This window comes from Sinocyclocheilus rhinocerous, unplaced genomic scaffold, assembly GCF_001515625.1.
Source record: "Sinocyclocheilus rhinocerous isolate Xijiao unplaced genomic scaffold, SAMN03320098_v1.1 scaffold534, whole genome shotgun sequence".
NCBI lineage: Eukaryota > Metazoa > Chordata > Actinopteri > Cypriniformes > Cyprinidae > Sinocyclocheilus > Sinocyclocheilus rhinocerous.
The window spans coordinates 64,213-86,980 of record NW_015646352.1 but is presented as its reverse complement, the minus strand read 5'-3'; the positions used below and the strand labels follow the sequence as shown (position 1 = coordinate 86,980).

The window sequence follows — 22,768 nt, the reverse complement described above, 5'->3', positions numbered from 1 at the left end:
TTATTTTACACACACACACACATATATATATATATATATATATTTATTTATGCTGTCAAAAAAAAAAAAACATAAAAAGGATAATAAAACTAACTTATGAGAAAGGGTCATAGGTAATCAGCCAGAGTGGTTTGTAACATCACACTCTGAATGGTTAAAAATGGTTTTTAATCATCTGTCCACTGTAATGGACATCACTAATCCTCAATGAGATATTTTGGTGAAAGTAACTCAAAAGTAGTGTAACGCATTACAATTCAGAGACAGTAATATTGTAATGTAACTAATTACTTTCAAAAGACAGTAACTAGTAATATATAATGTATTACATTTTGGAAGTAACTTGCCCAACACTGGATGTGACCCTAGAAAATATACATCGTAAAGCATGACAGCCACATCTTTTTTTCCCTTGGGAAACTGGTCTAAATGATTTGTTTTCACCGCCGTTGGATGCATTGTTTTTATGTAAGGCTGTTGGGAAGAGTTTAGCAGAGCTGCTGCACACAGAAGGATGCGGTACACAAAGCAAACAAGAACCGCTGGGCCCTTCTGTCGATTGGCTCCCTGCTTCCGCCTGACCTTCAACCAGAGGAAAGCCACAAGGCTGCGGCTGATTGAGAGAGAGTAAACAAGGCTGTGAGTGTCTCTGAGGACACTTATTCGGCCTTACATGCACAAACCATTCATGCTGGCTGGGACTTAGTCACGCCAGAGACTCAAGATGTAATTCATTCATAATGGTCTATATTTACATAATACATGTGATGCAGCAGACACAAACCAATCTGGATACTGTAAAAATCTGTGCATGTTTGTCTGTTCTATCAGTCTCTTTTCTGATATGTCTTGCTCGCTGCTGTCAAAACATGACCAGGATGTTGTCTTAGCTGCAGCTGTCCTCGGCTCTTACCATGACTTTTTTTTTTGGGTGAGCATGCTGTATGATCCCTCAAATCCCCCTCCTGCCCTTCCCTCATACTGCTTTGTGTCTTTTCATCTTGTGTTCTTTTTTTTGCATTGTTAAGTCCAATGTTCTCATCCGGAATGACACAGCTGGATGTCTTTAAACTAAAATAAAAAAAAGAGAAGAATTTGGCGTGTCCCCTTCTGCAGGCCAGAGGAAATTACCACTGAAGTGAGGACCACCGGGGTATCCCTCACACAGACGGTCCCTCGGCTTCCTCGTCAGATCCATCCACTTGTTGTGTCTGTTGCAGAAGCAGGACCTGGTTGTCAAGGCATGTCCTCAGTTTGTCTTCGGTCAGCGTAAGACGCTCTTCGAGGACGGCAACGGTCTGAGAAAAGAGAACCAACAGTTAAAGTCACATTTTACTGACAAAAAAGGTCCACTGTTTATTGTCAATAGTGTAGCAATGTATGAAGCACAGCTCGCACAGAAATCACTTTCTGTTGGTCAATGCAGTTAATTTGTGTGACCAACTTGAACTCGTTGCGAAATCTGCATGAGGAAATCTATTGCCCTTACACAATTCCAGATTGTGAGGATTCCTAATGTAATGATTGGATCTGACTTGAAAAACAAAATACATCTGATGTGATTTGCTCTGTAGATCTAGGAAAACAGGATTATTCGACCTAAAAGCAGTTCACCTGGGTCAGGATGTCCAACTGCCGCACAATGTTCTCCAGATTGCTAGTAATGTTTGATGGGATACCCGAGCGCTCCTCTCTAGATGTTGTCATGCCGCCAGCAAGCCTTTCTTGTTGGTCTTCATCCTCCTCTTCTCTGGGTCGCGTATGAGTCCGACCTGGACCTGAGATGGGCTGATCTCTGCAGCTTGTTGCACTGTCATGGCTTCTTACATCCTGAGGAATGAGGGGACCAAAATTAAAAGATCTGTTATCATTTACTCATGACGTTCCAAATCTGTATGACACTCTTTCTTCTGTGGAACACAAAAAGAGATGTTTAGCAGAATGTCCCAGGTGCTCTTTTAACAATAAACACCTCAAAATAGGTAAAATTTTTGTGCTGATCCTCGCTCAAAGCTATTTCATGGCTTCATAAGACTTTTAAGGACTACTTTTAGGGTACTTTTTGTAGTTTTTGGAGCTTGAAAACATTGGTCCCCATTCACTTTTATTGTATGTAGTGAAGCACCAAAATGAATATGTTTACAGAAACACCTGTTTCAGTTGAATATTTTCACTTGCCTACATTTCAGTGCATTACTTTTACTATTTACTTTTACTATTTTATGTAATAACTTCTCTTTTTGTATTCCATGCATGAAAAGTTCATATGGGTTTGGAATGACATTTGGGTCATTCCATGTCATGTTTATCTTTCTTTAGAAAAAATATTAGCAAAATCAAAAATTTTAGCTGGGGAAGTTTCTGAAATTTGGTTGATTTGACACGGAATGACCCATTTTATTTTTCAGGTTCACTGTGGTACACATATTAGATCAACAGGAAAAAAGTACAAATTCCACATCAACATCATCTTTTTGCTAATAAGATATGATGGAAACATGGAATCAGTACATGGGCCTCTAAACCGATCACGCATACAACAAAATCCTGACCCGCTCTAGAACAGAGACAAAAAATGATGAGGAGGAGGGGAGGGTCATACATTCCTGCCCTAATGCGGGAAGAAAATCGATTGCAGCCCCTTACTTCCTGTGCAGTGTCCTGACTTCAAAGCTCAGGCATGAGAGACAGCATCACAGCCTAGGAAGGGAGGGGAGGAGGTGAACAAAGCTGTCAGTGTGTGGAAGGGTCCGTTCTGGGGTCCTCCGGCACCCACCAGCCACATCTGGGCAACATCTGCTAGCCTCATTTACACGCTTCACGCTCAGACCTCACTCAAGCTACGATCCAAACCTTGTATCTTCTTCTGTACATTCTGCATTTAGGTTCTTTGTGGAAAACAGTCCTTGGAAAATAATGTCTGTGCTAGTAGCAGTGTGTCATTTAAAATCACTAGAAATGTGAGGGTCTACATGTATTCACGATTTTAAGGTTCAAACCAGAAAAACTCAAATCTTTGGGTCTAACCACGGATGGGAATCATACAAGTTCTGGCTCAGATTCCTTTTTACAAGATCAGTGACATGCATTTACAAAGATAGGGTGAATTTTAATTTATTTATTACTCATAAAGAAAAAACATTTGGAAAAAAAAAGCAACTTCATTGCATGGATGATATTGTTCACAATAAAATCAATAACATGCATTTAGAAAATAGATGGGGTGAATTTTCATTTCATGCTGAAAATATGCAATTTCATTGCCAAACAATCAGATCATGTATGAACAGGACCTTTTCAAAAATACCGGTAAATTAATTCTGGCAATTTACCGGTATGAGAAGTTGTAACATTATTACCAGTAAATTACCGGTAATGTGCTCTGTGTGAATGCAGAACAAGATGCGCTCATTGCGCTGACGGAAGACATCTACTCTGGGCCAATTATAACATTCTGACACAGATGATGCATTTACTCTGTGCTGTGTAGTTTGGTTTGAAGTCGTTTACACTACTCCGGCGTTTTCGACCCTTAAAAACAGAGACTTTAGAAAATGCTGCAGACCCCATTTTGGTTTGAAAAATCCGGGTTTGCGTTTCAGTGTAAATGGACCAAAACAGAGACTTTTGAAAACGATGGCGTGGCTGCCCACATTCGCTCTGCGTACCCTTGACAACCGTGTAAACAATAACATCATGCTCTTTGGTGTGCCTACATGAATGCTCAAGTGACATGACTTTTCGGTTGTGTAGAGTTGATGGAGAACATTTCTGAAACGCAGTGAAAATGCAAGTGTAAACGAGGATAGTTTTAATTTTAAAACGCCGTTTTAGAACGAACACGCACTAGTGTAAACAGGGCCTAAAGGTAATTTCCGGGTTAATGATTTCACATAACTTCCCAGTATTTTGGAACTGATGTGTGAATGGTGCTTTACTGGTAAAAAGACAGAACGTTGTTGCCTGTGTGAACAGCGCATTTTTGTATTTACCGGTAAAGTCGTTCCGGTAATTTTACTGTAATTTACTGGTATTACTGTGTGAAAGGGGCTAATAACTAGACTGATTTAAGTCTTACAGTTAAAGCTGTATGTTTTTGAATCACTAAAATGAACCAAGCAGTAGTCTATATGGACACAGACCATATGGTTTATTGCATAAGAAAAGCAATTATATGATTTTCTAGGGCTTTCTAGGAAAAATCAGAGGTAACCTTTTCAAAGCAGTAACAGCTCTAACATTAGAGCTTTGTTTTGTCATATCTAAGCGCACATAACGCTGCCTTGCCAAAGCAGAAAGGTCAGATTTGGCCAAGTGTTTCTTACTCGATCTCAGGTTGGGCAAGAAACTAGCCTGTGTTGCAGGGTGAATGAGTGACCTCTTCTTGATTGCTTCACCAGTTGCCATGACAACAGTGTACCTGTGGTTGCACTGAGTTACACTAATTCTGTTCCTTTGGTGACAGTGCAAGTGATATGTGAAGAGAAGAATATGGCTGCCTTCAAGAATGTGCACCTTATTAACAACTGTTGTGTTCAGTCAAAAACAGTGTTGCAGTCTGAAGTGGGCACAGGTGGGTCATTACAGTTTGAACATATTCATTCAGCTCCGAGGCCAAACTGAGGGTCTTTATGCCAGCGCAGATATAATTTATGTCAACAGGCTTGCTGGCCGCTAAGCAGGTACTTCATTGGGCCATTGGGAATATTTATGAGCTCCCTCAACAACACTAAAACCCCCCAACAACTCTGGGGGCATTTAGTGTTACTCACTGAACACTCGGGAAATGGAGCATAATGTCTGGATACTTGACAAGATCAGAGCAGCCGCTGAAGTCGTGTCTGGTCGGATACTCATTAAGAAATGGGAAGACACTTTCTCAACGCCCTCCTCACAACAATATTGGCTCCTCATTAGCGCTAATATTAGAATGATGTGTCCATGCCGGTGAAAGAAATGTCAAATCGTCCTTCATTTGATGTAGCGCATGCTTTTCCTCAAGGATGGCATTGAAAGTCCAAAAACGGTTAGTTTTTATTTTTATAAATCATATACGCCTCCTCTCACTGCCACTAAACCACTGACTGATCTAGTCTTGTGACAGAACATATTTGTCTTTGTCACAGGATGCCATGTAATACCATTAAAGTGTGCTGTCTTGTACAAGGAAATGCTTATTGATATCAAAGGAGGCACTGGCTCTTTGACCTGCTAGCTTTTTCATACCCCCCATGTCATTTTCAGTACTCCTACTCCATCTCTCTTTCCTTTAACAGTCTTTCTGTAGATCAGAGGCTGGTTTCTGCTGTGTGAAGTATTTGTTAAAGGCTGGCTAATGGGGTTTAAGCTAGTATCTGGCTCCAGTCACTGGACGGATAAAGTTTCATATTAGCGTACACATGTCCTATGCTTCCTGCATTATTAACAGGGCTGATAGTATTAAAGTTGGAAGGAAATGTGAGCTAAACCCACTTATTTCACCATTTCACTAGCACAGTATCATAGAATCTGAGAGATGAAGGCAGAATGTAAAGAGTTACTCACCTAGTTTGTGAGATAATCTGTAAATCTGAAATGGAAAATGAAATAAAAAAAATATTTAGTAGCACCAGTGCGACTGATCAGATCAGCATATTTGATCAGGGGAGCTTCAAAGGTTTCTACTTACAACGTGTTTTTGCAGCATTGAGTACTGTATCACAAAGTATCTCTTGATTACTTGAACACAATGTTAATCAGAAATCTACTCACTGCTCAAAGTTTTGACACATTGTGACACAAGTGCTCCTAAAAAGAAAAGTAAGTGTAGAGCTCTGGAAATGCGACTCAATAAGACTCAAATTTAAGACTCAACTTTAACTTTGAAGCAACTTTAAAAAAAAATGCTATTTCATATTTGCTGCAATTTTAAAAATTGCCTAAAAATGCTTTTGTTCCGTGTTTTAACTGAATGACTTTTCCTGCCAAGATAATGGATAAACTATTACTTTAAAAGAGCATAATATTAAAGATTTTAAAAGACATTATTTCTATTTTAATGATTTTACTTTTTTAAACCTAAAACACTCTTAATGCTCAATGAAATTCCCAAAAAATACAAATAATTTACAATTAATAAGAAATATTAGAAATGTTAATATTAATTTGTGGAAATTTTTTTTTATATATAAAATAATGTATACATACTTTACATATTAACTTGCGCATAATCTATAAAAAATTTATAAAAATGTACATTGCACAAATATCTTAGAATATTATATCTTTTAGAATATCACAAAGTTAATATTATTTGCAACTGGCTTATGTGTGTGTGTGTGTGTGTGTGTGTGTGTATGTATATGTATATGTATATGTATATGTATATAACACACACACACACATTTCAGCCAGTGAATGATAAGCCGGTTACCTTACAGTCTGGATAGTCCATCATAGTTAAAAATCACTGCACCGCTATGTCATGTTATCATATTTGCACATGTCCTATTTCAATGATTACGATGACGGCTATTTTGCAAGCCAACTCTGACACTTCTTTATGATTTGACCCCTCATGCTGGCTGGACTAGTGGAAAAGTGAAACCAACACTTGTCACTTCTGAATGTAGGCCACATCCTGTCAGGGGACAGAGACCACAACTGCCTGCAGCACCATGAGCTTCACACAGCAGGTCAGGTGATGGGTGAAGCCCAAAGAGGACCCTTTTTTGCTTTGGTGTGCTTCGGTGCTTAGGGAATGGGCTTTGAAATGGGTCTTTGTCCCTAAATGAGGAACACACACTTCTGAGACAAACACACACACACAGATGCAAACCCTGACCCTGGGCTTCAAAAGCAGAGCTGTTTGGTTAGTCCTCCAGATGAAAAGATATTATACAAAGCTGTACTGAAAGATTGGAATATCAGAGATGGTTCCCGCACGCTATGGTAGGGGAAGCAGACGCTTCCTTTTTCCCTCTCCGTCTGTTCTCGCATCAAACCACTCTTCGCTCGCCCACACGCTGGCTTCAGGGTAGATAAATATCCGTTTTCAGAGATACCACAGAACTGCAGTATTTTATAACCAGCTCTGTGACTATGTGGTTATGTCACATTTTGATTGTGACTGAAGTGTATGCCCTCATCGGGAACAACACACAACCAAACACTGCAATAAAACCCGCAGATCTCTGTCAGTACCCTCTCATCCGCTCTGCATGTGCTGTGTTCACAATGAGTGCCCATACTACCAGTGACCTGAAACTACTAAATGCCAAGTCCACAGGATATGATATAACTCGCTTATGCAAACCAAACTGCACTGATGAACCTGCTTCATCAATCTGGAATAAAAGCGATGGATTTAAAAACAAACAGACAGAATGATGTAATATCATTAGGGGATTCTTTGTAATTCATTACATTAGAGTCAAGAGTTTGAATTTGTCCTCATTTGAAGAAAAGGGGGATCCCTCTACAAAAACGGGCAAAGAGGGACGACGAATGCTGCATTCTGACCCAGTTCCTATCAGAGGCACAGTTTCAGATCCCACAGACTGGATGAGTCATCAGGCGCATCTGCGCACACACACCTAAATGGTTCCAAGTGCACCAAAATCTGGTTGAAGGAATCACAAAACCAAAACGTATGGAAAATGAAAATAAAATGTTTATAGGAAATATATAAATATCTTTATAAGAAAAAATTGAGGTCATGTCCTTGTGCATCAAGAAGGTTGGGTGACATTGACGTGAGGGAAGGCAGTCATCAGGGCCATCCTTTGGGGGGTGCAACTTGCAACATGCTTGAGGGGGCCCCGCAGCGAACGGACCGAGGAGGACAGCATGCATTTGTGCTTACTGTCACTTTTGATCAATTTAAAGCAGCTGAATTGTCTTTTGTTCTTGCAAAAGAAAAATATTTTACTGACCCCAAAGTTGAAATGTTTTCCTTTGAAAGAAATTAATACTCATACTTGATCTAAGCCTGAGAATCAGTTTTATCTTTGCTGTTTTCCACAAAGAATATGAAGAGTACAGTAAAGCGACCAAGTTCTTGGAAACCATGTCCATCATTTCCCTATCCAGCACGTTCTACAGCATTCAAACAATTCTATTAATTTTACACTCAAGAGCCTGTGACTCATGGTGCTCGCCAGAGTCGTGATGGAAAAATTCAGCATTAAATAACTGTGCGAGAGAGACCAAAGTTCGTTGCACGCCGCCTGAAATGCTTGTTTTGTCTGGGACGCGGATCCTTTTGTTACTGTTTGTGCCCTGTTGCCTGGAATGCAGGCAAGGTTAAACATACTGCAAACAGGCTGCGTTGTAGGTGGTGGTGGTGTCAACTGAGGATGTGTAGGAGGAAATTTAGCCCCTTGGAGTAGGCACAGATGAGTCACTGCGAGAAAACTTAAGGTTAAGTCTTGAAGGTGCAGTTTATGCACGTTTTGTCTGGGACGCGGATCCTTTTGTTACTGTTTGTGCCCTGTTGCCTGGAATGCAGGCAAGGTTAAACATACTGCAAACAGGCTGCGTTGTAGGTGGTGGTGGTGTCAACTGAGGATGTGTAGGAGGAAATTTAGCCCCTCGGAGTAGGCACAGATGAGTCACTGCGAGAAAACTTAAGGTTAAGTCTTAAAGGTGCAGTTTATGCACTATTTTAATTTGCCAGAACAAAGACACAAACAGAAATTCGTTTACTATCCTCGGGTAAAATGCCACTGTAGGAGTGGATAAAAATATAGATCTTAAAAACAGGCTTTGCATGACACACAGTCGGCCTCAGTGTTGGGCAAACTCATAAAATGAAGCTAGCTAAGCTATAAATTATCGTTTACACAAAGTAGTTGGGTACAGTACTGAGGGTGAGTAATTAATGACAGAATTTTCATTTTTGGGTGAACTAACCCTTTAAGACAAAAACATGCTAAATGCTACAATTGGGCTTCTTTTTGATAAATATGAAACATTAATTCAGAAAGTGTTTCTAATAAAGGCTATTTTTATTCAGACTAAAACTCGTTTGACCAATTCATTGAAAGCAATCAACATTCAAAAAGAATGATTAGTTCATGAATAGCACATTGGTGTTCCCTCAATCTAAAAAGTTCACAGAAAATACAAATTGTCATAGAAAACATAACGTTGCAGCAACATTGTCAATGCTACCTAATCAATGTAATAAAATGAATTAAAAAGCAGAAAGCTGCAAAGGCTAGTTCAGTGTACCGTTTAAACTCTACAGTCTATGGCAGAGAAAAGTGTTTGTCTCAGGTCAGCTCACTGTGGTGCTGTTCGAAGTAGATACAAATTGATGCTCATTGTGGCAGCCGTAATGTTTCAGAGCAGGAAACCATTAACATGGCATTACGCTGCGGATGGAGGGCAGGAAATTAAATTTGGCTGTCTTTGAGTAACTGATGTCACAGTTCTCCCTGTGGGTAATTGATTATTACTGCCTTCCGCTGGCTAAGAGCACCGTAGATGTGGGTCATGCAGGAATGGGGAAAACAGAGAGAGGTATGGTGAGTTTGAGTCTGAATGATTCACTAATCAGACTGATTCAGTTCTCAAGTTCAACTCACTGAATCAACGGTTTACAGTTACTTGGATTCAAAGAAAAGTTATTAACAATTTAAACTTCAGTCTGTTTGTCACACAAAGCTATTGTCGACATGAGGGTGAGTAATTAATGACAGAATTTTCATTTTTTGGGTGAACTAACCCTTTAAGAAGACTTGGAAAAATGCCACAAGAGTTGCACAGACTGCTTTCATGATGCGTTTAACTTCCTGTGCGATCCCTGTCTCCACGTCAATCTTTTGCTATCTGTCTAGAAGTCAAACAAGAAGAAGGGAAATTTAAAATGTAAAATTTTATATTCATATTTTATGAGACATATTTTTCTAAAATAAGTTAATAAAAAAATTAAAAACAATTATACTATATAAGAAAAATGTTAAATATAAAAAATATTTCCTCATATAAAAAAAAATAAAATACAGACACACAATAAATGATCTTATATATAAATATACATACAATATACAATACAATTATATAAATATTTATCACACACACACACACACACACATATATATATATATATATATATATATATACACACACATATACATATTTACTGTATAATTTAACTTTGCTATTTGTATTTATTTTTTGCCTTTCGATTTAATTTCAAAATAATAATTTATTGTAATTTATTATATAGGTGGTCATATCATCCCAGTGAAAAAGAGTATGGCCTGTATCATCATGTTTTCCTCTTCTTCATCATTTCCTGTCCTCTCTATAATATCATCAATAAAACTGGCCAAATAGTAACAAAAAACTGTATTACACAGCTAATAAAGTTTTGACCTTATATGAGGTCATTCACCTATATTTACTACTATAATCAGGGACTTTAACACATCACAGTGAAGAGCCGAAGCCAGACTGGTACCAATAACCAAACTATTCATAGGGGAAAAAAAAGGTTATGAGCAAACACATGCTGATAATCATCACATATCAGCCAGGTTGCACAAGCAAAGGGTGAAAAAAAGAGCCAAAGTCCAAAAGTATTGGAAATTCAGAACTGCAATAAAATAAAACAAAACACTGGCTGTCCAATGAACACCTAAACACTGTGCTTATCTTGGCTTTAATGCACAACTCTACTGATCTTACAGCCAATGATTAACACCAGGGTCAACAGCCCACTGCCTGTAAAAACTTTGCTATCAGCAGGAGATATCACACAGCCAACTGACACCTCATTGAGACGTGTTGGATCAAATCCCCATCGGCAAACTGTTCACACCATGAGAGAGAGTCCACGTCCTCTCTTCTGCTTTTTGTGGCCTCACAATCAAATGTTCTTTTATGTGTAGGAGAAAAAAGATAAGAAAGCACTTGCACAAGGTTAAATGAGAACATGATGTACTACCATACTGTAAAAATGTTTGACACATAAAGGCTGTGTGCTGTACATGTGGCACATTGTGCAATCTTAAGTGACAGTAGGAGATCTGACTGTGTTAATAGCTTTGTCATATAAAACTCTCATAAAATGTGTGAAAAGAAAGTGGGTTAAGTTGACTAAGGTTATATGACATGCCAGAGGCTGACTGTCAAACATTACAATGAAAGCAGCTAACATTGTTTAAAGGGATAGTTCACTCAAAAATTCTGTCATTAATTACTCATCCTCATGTCGTTCCAAACCCGTAAGACCTTCGTTCATCTTCGGAACACAAATAAAGATATTTTGATGAAATCCGAGAGCTTTCTGACCCTCCATAGACAGAAAGGGAACTTCCACATTCAAGGCCCAGAAAGGTAGTAAGGACATCGTTAACATAGTCCATTTCAACCTTAATTTTATGAAGCTACGAGAATACCTTTTGTGCGCATACAGACTGATCGTGACAGAATACACTCCCATGTTCTGGCTAAATTATGGCTAATATACCATATCTTTGACATAATGCCACCGACTACCTAAAATAACCTAATGTAACAAATAATAATTAAAATTGACACAATTTTACAAAAATCATACATACATAAAATATCTCATTTATATATAGTTTTATTTTTATATTTTATAAAAAATTGAAAAAAATTATAAAAGTATAAATAAAAAATAATACAAACAAAAAATAAACTTTTTTTTTTGTTGAAAATTTTGAGTAATATATTTATGATATTCAGAAAGAATATCAGGAATATGCTGTTCACTTGCTTAGAATTTTTATTAATTATAAAAAAGTTAATTAAACCAAATATATAAACACTAAAAATAATCATAATTACAAAATAACATTTTTATATTTTTAAAACTATTTTATTTCTTTTTAAAATATATTTTAACTAATTATTAAAAACAACAACAACAATAATAATAAAATAAAACAGGCTACAAATTTGAACTATTTTTAACTTGGTGTCTAAAAAACACTACTAATAGCACAAGATGCTGCAAATGAATAATTATTCTAAAAAAGTAACAATTGGCATGTGTAATTCAATTAAATAATTGTTTTATTTCTAACATTTTGTCCCACCCTGTCATCATCCTCACTGTACTTCCACTTATTTTAAGGTGCAGTCAGCACTTCTGTTTCCGATCTCACCCCCTCCTCTTCTCTTTCTTCCTCTCTCTCCATCACCCACTTCTGCTTTAATTTTTAACTCTCTTGCTCAACGTCAGCTGTGCACAGCTGCAGCTAAGACAGAGCCAGAATACTGTGGATTTTCCATTTAAGAATGGGACATTGTAAGAAATTGCCTGGTCCAAAGCCCGTGGACTCGTCTAGACTGAACAAAATGCATATTAGCTACAACAGAACATTGCGATTAGTGAGGCACGAACCACAGTTCACAAATACAAGACATGATGAAATGAGATGAGCTGTCAGATGTGAACTCACAAGAACCACTGCTGTGAAGTAGAATGCTGAAAGCTAAAATGGAAACAAGGTTGGGAAAGGAACAGAAGTGGCGGTTTAGCCCTGGTGTTTAAGGTGTACTTGATAATTGAAAAGCGGTGTGGCAATTACTGGAGATTTGCTGGTGTCAAATGATTTTCTTCGAAATGCTGTGGACATTTTCTCAATCCAAGTACATAATGGAGAGCGGCTCCAGTATACTTTATACCTGTGGATGATCTGACCTGAGCCTCATAATCTTTCTTTTTTTCTGTGTTAGGAATATTATATAATTAACAAATATACATTTTGAATAATATAATATTTATTACAGAGAGAAATTTCAATAATGTGCCCCTGATAAAATAAATAAATATTCATTCATAAATAACATTTGATAATAAATGTAAAGAATTAAAACTGATGCAATTATATGCTCCCTGCTGAGTCTAATACTGGCAGGCGGGCTGTGTCCCTCGCAGGAGTCTGCTGTGCGTCTTTTCGTATCATTAACCTATTTTAAATCAGCTTTCAAAGAATTAGGCAGTTTTTTTATATTTACGCCTCTCTGCAACACATGTCAAATGACGCGCTCAGCTGGCATGAAAGAAAATAATTTCCGCATTACAGTACTTAATACATAAAGAAAGTAAGTAGAACCGGTCAGAACATAAAACGTTCTTACTATGAGCCAGTAATAAATAGCAACTGCTGTTTTTAATCTGTAAATCAGTGGATCAAAAACACACACACACGTCTTCCATATTTTGAATCATTTTTCTGACTTGAAGTGGAGCATAAAGTATCTCACTAATCCCTGTTTATAAGCTCGCAGCACTGCAGCAAATAGTGCGGACGGAGTGAAAGTTCAGCCGTTTGATTGACAGCTCCAGCAGCAGGTGGCACAGGGTCCAGCTGAGCCTCTGCCCTTCACCAAGCTCTGCCAGGGAGTTTCAGCCTCAGCATGCCGCCTCTCAACTCCACCATTACTCCCTAAACCGGACAGACAGAACCTTCACGTCAAATCAGCCTGAGAGCAACAGGAGCTGGCGACTCTGTTGTGGCATACGGTTCAACCTGTTCCTATTACCCACTTAGAAACACGCTTCCGAAATGCTGATTATAAAGGTATCTGTTTTAGAAGTTACAGTTCTGCATGCATCTTTTGTGGAGAAGGCAATCCCAGAATGCACCACAACAAGTTCAAGATGGTGAAATGATCTTAAAAAAATGTTGACTATCAATAAAAAATTGTTCGGTGGAATTAAAAATAGATGGACTAATATTAAAATTCCAACCAGTACTGATAAGCTGATAATTATTTTATGGTAGATAACTGATAAATAGCTTTAAATTAAATTTAAAAATGTACATTATTTTGTCTAAATAAATAGAAAAATACCCTTATTTTAAATCACTAATAAAAATAAAACAATTTTAAATTATACAAATGGATCATATTTAAATGATACATATAGATGTTATTATTATTATTATGTAATATCATTTAAAATTATTGACAACTATTATTATTATAATAAAAAATATTATACATTTTATATTTTAAGATTGAAAGAACATATACATTTAATATTCTGAGATGAGTTAAAAACTACATTTAACAGCATTAATAAATGATTAAAGATTAATTACATTTTTAAAGATGAATTAAAGAAATTAAAGAGATTAACTGCTGTTAGATGATGGCAAAGGAAATTGAAATGTAAAAATAGAGGAAATAACCATACAATTAAAATTCCAATAGTGACAGATACTGATACACTTAAAAATAATAATAAATTAAATTAAAAGAAATCTCTAATACCTTCCAATAATTAATATAGTACATATATATTGCACATCCCTAATTTTGAAGCTTATTACAGTATTTCTCTATAAGCTTACATGCAAAATTTTAATTCTTTGGAAATCCATACATCATGTGTCTCCAGAGGCACAGTGCTTCCCCAGCAGTGTGGATGCTCTCACGTTCCCTGTGGCGCTGGAGAAATGAGGCATTGATGAGCATGCGGAGGGAGATTATACTGGCGGCGAGGAGTCTCGGAATAGTGTCACCATGTGAAAAGGCCACAGGCTCTTGAGTGCGGCATATCCGTAGGTCAACCCCATAAAGCAGAATTCTTCTACTTGCTGCTTGGTGTTTTTGTGTGTGGTTTGCCATGTACGTCAAATAATGGTGTTTAGAATTCCAAAATAAATGGAAAATCTTGGATATTCAATACAGACACTGCTGTCTGTGATCAATTGAGGGCCTCTAGCCTTCAGTAAGACCTCATGCCGTCTCACTATATCTCAGAATTGCAATAAAGTTATCTGGCTGTAAGTTAATGCAAGGTGTTGCTCAAGCAGCATGGGCAAGAAACAAGACAATAAAACCTTTTCATTCTAGTTCAAGCCGATTAGGCTAAAAATCATGCCCGTATTGGTCTTTTTCTTTGTAAATTCCAACGATTTGATTTCTCTGAAAACCTATTAGTCCAAACCCGACAGCTTTAGAGAAGTCTGCTAAAACTTGTGGCCTCAAAAGGCCAGTGCATTCCATTAATGTTACACTAAAAAAGCTAAAGAGTCACATTGCAGTTTCAAGTGAAGCTGATAAACAGAAAGGAAATTTCATTGATTCACAATAAAAAAAAGACTAAATGACCAATTCTGATTATATAGACTTGAAAAACTAATGGTAGCAACAATTGCTGTTGGTCAAATGTGAAAATTCAGACAACAACATTACATTCAGAATCTATCTGTTAACAACCAATTGAAATTACTTTAAGAAAGCTACTACTTTTCTTTTAGAATTAGGGATGTGTCATAATGTTTAACGGCTGATGTGCTAATTTCCCCACTTTTTAAATTACATTGGCTGTCATGTAACAAACACAAAAGTTCATCTCTAAACAGTAATAAGTTAATCACAGAGTTAAATGTAATTTTTATTAAATCTCAAAATATATATTTAACTAAATGTCTTTTTTAACTTTTTGCTTTATTTGTAATATATTAATAATAATAATAATAATATATATATTTTTTTTATAATTTTTTACAATTGTTCATAATTTTTTTTAATTAATGTACAGTATCTTATTATTTTTGCTATTATTTTTAGTAGATGTAATAATAACAATGTATGAAATATAGTAATTTTTTTATTATATATATTAGTTATTAATATAATTATTAGCAGTAGTAATAATAATATTAATAATATATTTTAAGTATTATATATTGTTCATATTTATCTATTGTTATTGTTATTAATATAATTAGTAGCAGAGATAATAATAATAATAGTTGCCATAAAAATTTATCATACCGGACAAAATTTTCAGTATCCTGCGCCCCTAGAATGAAGTACATAGGCCAAGAACGAACAGTGTTATTTGAAACTAGGATGGAATCCCATTTTTCCAGTGCTAGAGAGGATGTTAAACATGACACTTAAGTTCAGACTACAGCATGCCGTTCCCAGAGCAAGGCTAAGTAGACAGCCTATCATTCTCCAGACAGGAGCAGATAGTAGCATTGCAACCGGAACAGAGTTTGGGCATCTCTGGCATATCACCTACTACTTGAAAGTTGTGAAACTAGTGGCCAATTTTATCCCTAACCAAAAAAAAACATTGGCATCTCCTTCCCATCACTTTCATGTGCTAGAGTGATGGATATCAGTAAGGAGATAAAAAACACAGGAAGCGAAAATGGTGTGGCATGTCCAGAATGAGCTTTGGGCCTGACACCTGACCCACTGCTGCCTCGAGGGGGTCAATGCGGGTCAAGAGAATGATGGGAAAGAGGACCGACATGAGGAGACACGGATGTTTTCCAGCATTGGCTTGGAAAAAATGTAGACACACTTGGGTAAGTAAACATGAGAGAGTCACCTACGCCATCCCTCCACAATTCTTCCATCACCTCCTTGAAGGTTAGGTTGAGGTCAAGCAGATCCTCCCTCTGCAACCTAAAGTAAGAGCCACTGTTTATATTTGTGCTTTCGTATGGCAATACTGAAGGTGGTCAGGCAGCTGAGACCCATTACTGCGGTTCACCTGAAACCCAAGGCTATTTACAGTAAGTCAATAAAAGATTCCAGTGTTAAAAGGGGATGCAGCAGAGAAGGGTGGGCGTAAAACAACTTTTATCATTTTAATCTTGGACTTACGACAATGACCACAACAGAACAAAGCACGCAACAGAGGACTTCCCCTACCCAAAGTGGGCTCAACAATACAGTAATTTCAAATTCAAAGCGGTTCTTCCTATGGTTCTTCAGCAAGGGCTCCTGCTGAGTGACCTCCATAATGGCCTCACTTACTTGTGATCATCACTTGGCCTGATGACCCCTTTTAACCCCAACAATACTCCACAACACCTGTTTTTTCACAATGGGGTGGTGCACAAATACAAACAGTGATACACACATGGCAGCAATACAGATGGCCTATTGAGTCAGGGCTATCTTTTTGTGATGTTTGGTTGCAATTAGCAAATTTTTGCTTTAAAACTTATATATTAATTACAATTATTTTAAAATAATATTATTATGTTATATCTTATTTTTATTTATATATATATATATATATATATATATATATATATTGTGTAAGTTATTTTATTATTTTTTACTTTCAATATTACTTTTTTACTTTTATAATTATTATTGTGTGTGTGTGTGTTGAAATTGAAGAGACTTTAACAATCAGTGTAAAAAATTATAATACATTTGTTAAGTGTTTATTTTCAAATATTTCAAAACTATGTTATAAATTATAAATCACTTTAAATATTGCAAAATCAATCAACAAATTTAAAATTATACATTTAAAATGTAATTAAAAGAATCAGTGTGAAAAATGCATAATAGATCATTTTCAAATATATAGTATTAAAGTAATTATTAAATGATAAATTGAAAAAATATACATTTAAAATGCAATCAAAAATAATTTATTTTAATGCTTGTATAAAATAATTTAAAATCATAATTCATAAAGACTTAGTGAAAATTTTGGCAGGGTAAGCAGAAATCTGAATTACTGTCCGGAAGGAAAAGGAGTTCACCTGCATGTTAAAAACAACATGCTAAAAACCCTCTCAGCATCTCTAAAATCATCCACCGCCGCTGTTGTTGGATGACTAGCTGACCATCCTACTCATCTCTATAACATAGATAGAGTGGTAATTTGAAAGCTTATAGTTGTTTCTCTAGCCAAATTTAAGTAGTAATGAATAATGATTACCTGTGTCTACATTTCATGCAACTGTATGCATGATGTAAACCCTCCATTATGTATTATATACAGTATTTATATATGAGCCTCAGACTCCCAGGTTAACCCTCAACACATCTGGCTGAGCAAAAGTAAGAAAATGAGGGCAGTGTCGACTCTCCAAAACACAGAGAGAACATTGCAGGACATCTGACTTCTGCCGTGTCAGCCAATTATAGGGATACACATCCTGTAATTTGATTCTGGCTAATCCGATTGATCCATGCAAAATCAGGAACATCAGCGAAGCGTGTTTCCTAACTCATTGCCCTCTCATGAGGTAGTCTGTAAAAAGAGCACAAAGAGAAAGTGGCAGAGCGAGTGGGATGAATGCAGTCTTCATGAGAGATGTGGGGGAAGCGGAGGTGAAGCAAGCAACCAATTTTCCCCCCAGCAGCGGCGCAGGTTTCTAAAAATACAATGGCCAATGAAGAAGGGATAATGAGATTTCAGAGGGCTGTCTGAATGTGCTAACTCGAGGTCTGGAAGGATGTCAGAGTCAGGGGGTCAGGAAGATAAAAAGGTATTAGAAATTGGAGTCGTTGATAGTTATGTTAAATTATCCAATCATTTCGCATGTTTTGAAACCGTGAATAGTAAAATACCTGGTCTTTTTCTGATGTTGGAGGACTGTTATTTCCAAATGAGCCCCAGCTATTCAATGTGTTTGAGGTTTAGCTTTTCAGAATAAGGCATTTGAAATAGTATCAGATGTAGTACCAAATACAATAGTATTAAATCTCCAGATATTGGGAAAAATATATATGTATATATGTACATAATATTTTCCCCCCAAAATCTGTAGTTTCTACTTTATACTGTAGATGAAACAGTATATACAGTAATAAGCAAATCATGACAATAAAACCTGCATGACGCCGATCCTGTGAATTACATACACTCTCACACACAAGTTCCAAAAATCATTCTGATACAACAAACACACAAAAACTGTTGCCAGTTGGAACCATTCCATTGCTCTCCAAGGATTGCAAGTACAAGAGAGCAGAGAGATGGAGAGATTCTGACCCTGGGTCATTTCTCAGGTTGAGGAGGTTTCTCTCAGTTCTGTGCTAATGGTGATCTAGCTTCCGGGCCTGATGGAAAAGAGGCCCCACATTGGCTACAAACATCCTGCCTGCTCATCATATAAATCATATAATCATATTTACATAATACAACGGTCAATAATAGGAATCTCATATTTGCAAAAGACCTCATCCTTTGGGCTGCTAGTGCAGTAGAATATTCATTTAGTGTTAAGGTACACTTTTCATATGGCAGAAAATATTCAAATTCTGTACTATTTTGTCTAAATAAATTGACAATAATTGACTAAAACTAAAATGTATCATTTCAAATGCTTACAAGTGAATTTATAAATCATAACATTACAATGCACAGTATGAAAAATACTGTAGTCTCATGAACTAACGATGAACAATATATTTTTACAGCATTTATTCACCTTTGTTGATGTTAGTTAATAAAATGTTCATTCATGTTAGATCACAGTGCATTAACTAATGTTAACAGAACTAAAATTAATAAATTCAGTAAGTATTGTTCATGTTTTCTAATGTAGTTAACTAATGTTAACAAATGAAACCTTATTGTACAGTGATTTCTACACTTATACAAAGGTAAAATGAAAAAATAGAGAAAATGAGCTTGCACAATTAAATATCCAATATCACCCAATAGCAATAAATTTGGATATAATGGAGGTCAATAACTGATATGGATCCAACTCATCATGGATTCCTAAAATTATGGTATGTCTTACCGATAAATTATTGAGATACATTCCTGATCATCTAGTATGAACAACATGGTTAGCATGCAAACATTGAATACACAAAAAAAATGCACTAATCCCTTCCTGTACATCAGGCTAAACATCATATTAACTTCACATCACATTGTAGCGCTTTTCTTTCTTTTTTGTTTTGGTTATCAGGTGTAATTCCTTTTGAATTATTGCTTGCTATCAGGCTTAAAAACAGCAAAACAAGTCACTTATAAACATCAGAGAGCAATGTAGGTAAACTCACAAATACACGGAAACAAGAGGGTCACTGTGTGGGATTTAATTTGAGCTAAACCCCACAAATGCTGGATAATCTGCTTTCGAACTTGCTAATACAAAATCTACTGCAAAGTAGCTGTGGGAAACTGTGACACACAATGAGCTTGTCGCTAATTGCGAGCCAGCAAGACAACAGGAATGTTACCATATAACTCGGAAACCACTGCAGGATTTAATTGGTTTTCACCTTTAAAATTGGTTCACTTCAAACAACAACAACAACAAAAAAGACTTTGTATAAAATCTCTTTACGATTATGGATTGCATTAAAATCATCTTGGGAAAACAGAACGTCACGCCAAGGAAATGCATTGAAAGCAGTGTTTGAGGGGTTAAAAGGTCATGTGTAAACAGACTTTAACACACTTTGAGATAAGGACTGCACTGACCTCAATCACATATTTAGAGAGTGTTCGAGAAAGATGTGAATAATGCTGTTGGTGTAGTCGCTGCTCTCGCACGAGGAGGCTCTGGGAGGAATGTGCAGCTTTTTGGTTAAGTGCACTTCAGCTGGGCTTTGCCTCCTTTCAAAGTTCCCGTCAAAGCCCCCCGGCCCAGTTCAAGGGGCTAGAGGGGAAACAGAATGAGTAATGCTAACATTTCCCAGAGGCAAGAAAGAATGCTGTGACTTGTGCAGGGTTAAGACTGTAAGGCCCGGACGGGTTGGCAGAGAGGAGCCTGACAGCCCTCGTGGGTCTGTGGCTGGAGGTGGATGTTGGGGCTTAGAGGAGAGGAGGAAGGGGTAGCAGTGTTGAGGTTCAAAGGGTCACGGACATTCCCCGCGTGTTTCATTGTGAGCTGCCGAAGCCAGCTGACGCCAAACAGGCAACAGTGGTGCTGTCGGCGTGCGTGTGGTGTTTGCGTAAAAGAGAAAGGAAAACAGAGTCAGAAAGGGTTGGTGTGAGAGAACGAGACAGGGAGGGCAGCGGTGTAAGACTTCAGGAAAAACAAACAGGAAAAGAGTGTGAAAAGTATAATAGGAAGAAGGTCAGTGTACAAAGGTCATTCTCAAAAAAATAATGGATTTTTGATTTGACATGCTGAAGTTTTATATTCAGTTTGGGTCAGTTTTCATCTGGAAAAGCTGAAAAAAAAAGGTGAAAATCGTTAAAATTAAAGTTAACATAAAGGTGTCTCTTTGTCCTCTTCCTTAAATTTAAAAAACCCACAAAAGCAAAACAGAACACACAAAATGAAATGAAACAAAAAACAAAAGACAAAACACAACACAACAAAACAACAGGTATATCAGATGAAGGGGACAATGTGTTTTTCAGGCACCTGGCAAATTACAAATATACACTGTGTGCACAATTATTAGGCAAGTTGTATTTTTGAAAATTATGGATAAAATGATGATATGGTCAAAATCATCACTTGCCTAATAATTGTGCACACAGTGTATATATATATATATTTTTAAACAATCAAAATAATACAGTAAAAAAAAATACACAAAACAACATAAAAACAACACAAAAGTGGTATGTCAGAAGTATTTTTTAGGCACCGGGCAAATTAAAAAATACTGTTTAAAAAATATTATAGACTGTATTTTTAAAAAAAAGTATTTAATAAAAATTTCGTCTATATAATAATGCTTTAATAAGGTTTCTTGAATATTTTAAATATTTTTCATAACTGTAAATTCATAGGAGTGTTATGTTTGTCACCATATTTTGAAAATGACCCAGAAGAGAAAACAATAAAGAATAAAAATGTATATTAACTTTTACAACAACACTACAACAGCTTTTACAAGCAACAAAACTAAAGAGCTTTGGGAGAAGACGGGAAACTTTTGAATCAGGAAGAGTGAGATCGAGTGAACGCGACTGGCGAGAAGGGAGAGAGTGATGGTGTAGGAATAGAAATGAATGACTTCCTAACAGGTGGGCCGGGGGGATGCAACTTACCCTCTAACCCTTGACCAGCATTTAGTTTCAGCTGTACCTCCGGAGCCCATGACCCTCCTGTACTCTCTCAGAGGAAGCTGATTTGTTTTCTTAGCCCTGTTCATTTCAAACACTCATGCCAAGCAGAAAAAAATCTTCTTATCTAATCTCTTCACCACCTAAAAATAACACTTCCACAAAACAAATTAACCAAGAGTATGTGTAGGTTGATTTCTGTTTAGTTTTCATAGCTGTTTTTGAGCTTAGAAAAATCAGCTCATTTTTTTCCATCAGTGAAAAGTGATGTTTTGATAGCTCATCCTACGCAGTTCACAGAGGTGCTTCCAACCTTCCATTCATGCTACGTTAAAAATAACTCATACAGGTGAAGAGGAAAGCGACAGTAAAATGGAGCATCAAAATAAATCATGAAACCATGCATGCAGCACCTCTCTATTAAAGTAAAGGGGCATGGAGGGATGACCCGTGTTTTTAATTGCTATGTTTTCCACTGCGCTGAAGAGGCCATACTGTAGCTGTGGTGTTAAAAAACATGTACACAAACAAACACTTTGCTGCATAAAAGTGCTCATAATGCGTAAACCTGTTGTTTTGAGGAGTGTATAATATATTTTGCATCATATAAAGTATTGAGCAGTTATTCAAAAGTATTGAGCAGTAAATCTGTTCTTCCATTGTGGTGGTTCAATGCTGCCTTTGAAAATTGTTTTAATAAGCTTTGCGAGTCAAAAATGATGAAATAGGATATATAACTGTTTCTAGTATGCTTTCAAATGTCTGGAAATCTCATTATAACTGTTACAATTAAATGTGTATAATTTTATAAAATAAAATATCAAAATAAAATAAATACAAAACATAAAAAATAAAACCAAATTACACTACATTTCAAAAGTTTGAGGTCAGTAGATTTAGGATTTTTTTAAGGAATTAATACTTTTATTCAGCAAGTAAAGACAGTAAAGACATTTATAATGATACAAGAAATGTCTATTTCAAATAAATACTGTTCTTTTGAACGTTTGATTCATCAAAGAAAAGAAAAAAAAATCAAAG

At 36.5% G+C, this 22,768-nt stretch overlaps 1 pseudogene; it reads right to left on the bottom strand.

The window, feature by feature from the left end:
- Positions 1-748: 748 nt before the first annotated feature.
- LOC107707388 (POC1 centriolar protein homolog B-like) overlaps positions 749-22,768 on the bottom strand; it is a 29,975-nt pseudogene continuing 7,955 nt past the window's right edge.